At 35.6% G+C, this 3,193-nt stretch overlaps 1 pseudogene; it reads left to right on the forward strand.

Moving 5' to 3' along the window:
• Window positions 1–2,378, forward strand: part of LOC107747160 (vacuolar protein sorting-associated protein 54-like) — a 20,066-nt pseudogene extending 17,688 nt beyond the window's left edge.
• Window positions 2,379–3,193: the final 815 nt, after the last annotated feature.

The following is a 3,193-nucleotide window of genomic DNA, read 5'->3' on the forward strand; positions in this document are numbered from 1 at the left end:
ATAATACAATTCATATTTTTACTTTTTTTTTTTATAATTTAAAGAAGAAACCAATCTGATGTATAGTTGACATTTGAGGCTTAATACTATAGAAAAGCACTAAAGGTTTTCAGTTAGAGTGTTTTCAGCTTGTTTATTTTCATATAAAAATACGGCATGCAGTTGCATCAAACAATGGTATAAACATCATTCAATGTAAATTGTGATAATCGTAATTAGTAATCGCAATTATAATTTCAAGGCAATAATCAACAATTATGATTTTTGTCATAATCGTGCAGCCCTAGTTACAGCAATGGGAATGTGGCTATAGCTATGTTTCCATCACCCTATTTTAACACGCATTTTGAAGTATCGCATGAGAAACGAGTGATGGAAACTCCGAATTTCAAATAAAAATCCCTTAATTCGCAAAAATGTTTTTACACTCGCTTGAGGTGGTTTTTGACTTGTGCGAAAAAGGGTTGATGTGAATAATGGGAGATGGAAACGCATTTTGCGAATAAATTCCTCCAAGCGCATCAAAAAAGTAATGTGACTTTGCGCTATGGGACAGCAAAACCTGACTAACCAGCGGACCGATCTCATTCCACAGCTTCTGAAATGTTGTTATGGTCATTCGGAAATGCCCGAGCGAAGTCTGTCATCAAAGTATTTCTGTATAATTGCCTCCCAGAACGGTCTTACACGACTGCGTTCCCCAAACAGCAGCATCCACCTCCGACCGCATTCATTGTGTTTCGTCTGCTCTAGTAATTTATTACTTATGAAAATTATTATATTCTCCTAGTTTTCTTAGTGATTTATAGTGCCAGTTTATCAGGCAGTGACGATTTTGTTCTCTTTGACTCGTTGCATGGAAACGATGCTTGTTCGCAAATGTTTTATGCGATATTCCAGTTTTGCGCATAAGTTAAATTTGCAACTTAGGATGGAAACCCGGCTAATGACAATTACAAAATTAGGCTTCATTTTATAGAAAATACTATATGCTTTAATGTATCTTTTATTTTGCATATTTAAAATAATTGTGTATAAATGCATATATAAATATTTATAGTATTATTTTTTATAATTTTTTTAATTTACATATATAATATAGTAGTATTTTTATATATTTATATATAGATAATATTTAATACATTTTAATATATAAAAATGTAGAGTAATTTACAACAGCTTCGAACGTGGCTCAGCCAATCAGAATCAAGAAATGGAACTATCCATTTTATAATTTTATATTATTTCTTTAATATTTATTTGACATATAATGAATATATATTAATAATGAGTATGTTTTTACTGTTATTTCCTATTAGTCTTTTGTTAGATGGAAAGGTTTTTTCTTTGAATCCTGGGGCGTGATTTGTTCTTGATGACATGAGCTCGTGGTCTTTCTCTCTCTGCAGGTTGGTGATGGTGGACGTGGCGTTTTACTCGGAGAACGTGCAGGCTCTGCGCTCTCTGGAGTGTCTGGACTTAAACATGCCGGAGATCTGGGAGCAGAAGAGGTGATGACGGACAGCTCGTCCCGGCCAATCAGGCCTCTCCGTCACGCCTGCCATCACGGTGACTAGCTCTGAGGTCAGTGGATGAACCGACTCGGGACTCCAGGTCTCGTTTGTTTGAATACCTCTGTGACACTGGAGTGATCCAGCAGCGCTCCTTCCCCAATCTCTGAGAGACTCCTGTGCTAACAGGACGGGTTTAGGGGAACCCACAGATTTCTCACGGAGACCAAATCAGGACAAGCTGGAGTGGTTGATCAGTCGCCGCTGGGAATTGTGGGGAATATGTTGTTTTGTTGTCGTAAAGCGGAGACTCGTCCTCAGTGCCTCCTTCACTACAGTGCAACTCTCCATTCGTGTGCAATGCTGTCTGATTATTGTTGTTATTATTATTGCTGAATTATTTAATCACAGAGGAATCAAGGAATTGTTATTTATTTTAATCGATTTTGATGTTGGTTGATCAATCATGTTTTTTTTTTGTTTTTTGTTTCACATAAAGCTTTCAGGCGATTACGGCCGGATGGAGAACTAGTGCTAAAAAGGGTTTTAAAACACATTTTGCTGATTTGTTCTCTGATTTTCCACCAACATGAATATGATTTTAATGGCTGCTGTTGGTTTTCATGTTCAGGGTCGCTGAGTCGAAGTATTAAAACTCTGGAGGGTTAAATGATTCTAGTCCATGTTTATTGGGAGAATCTGACTATTTAAATGAAGTCTGCTTTATATGGTCTGCATGGAGAAGATCTGCTGCACTCATCTTCAAACTCAAAATCAGATAAAGCCTTTTACAGTAATCAGGTTTAGATTAGTGCTGTCAAACGATTAATCGCATCCAAAATAATAGTTTATGTTTACATAATGTATGTGTGTGTGCTGTGTATATTTATTATGTATATATAAATACACACACATCCATGTATATATTTAAGAAAAATTTTATATTTATATATTAAATATATGTATATATAATATAAATTATATGAACATTAATATATGCATGTAAATATTTTCAAAATATACTGTGTGTGTGTTTATATATACATAATAAATATGCACAGTACACACACATACATTACGTAAAAAAAAAAACTTTTATTTTGGATGCGATTAATCGTGATTAATCATTTGACAGCACTAGTTTAGATACAAAAACTATTCAAGATATTGTTTACACTGACTCCCAGAACCCTATTATACTAAATTATGAAATGTAATTTAAGTCAGAGGAGAAATGAAGAAGAGAAACCTTCTGCGTTCATGCAAAGATTCAGCCAAGTCTTAAAATGCAAGAACTCATCGTGATAACTTCTTGTCCATGCAAACTAGAGCATTAACTCGATTTCTCCAGCATCCACAGTATTGCTGTAACCCCGCCTCCTCTGAATGAATCAAGGCCTGTGATTGGTTGGTGTGAATGGAGACTGTTTTTAAATCACATATTGTTTTGCTGTGAGCTTCTGTCATTGACGGTGGGTTTCTGTTCAGGAGGATCCATGTATCGCTTTATTTAACACTCGTTCTGTCCGGTTCAAAAGTGCCTAACCTTTTATTTGGTATCAAAAACTTCTGACTCAAACTGTACATTTGTGGGCTACAGTGCCTAATCTGAGTGTATGTCTGTGTCTGTGTGTGTTTGTCTCTGTGTGTGTGTGTGTGTGTGTGTCTCTGTGTGTGTGTGT

This window comes from Sinocyclocheilus rhinocerous, unplaced genomic scaffold (genome assembly GCF_001515625.1).
Source record: "Sinocyclocheilus rhinocerous isolate Xijiao unplaced genomic scaffold, SAMN03320098_v1.1 scaffold1310, whole genome shotgun sequence".
NCBI classification, from domain to species: domain Eukaryota; kingdom Metazoa; phylum Chordata; class Actinopteri; order Cypriniformes; family Cyprinidae; genus Sinocyclocheilus; species Sinocyclocheilus rhinocerous.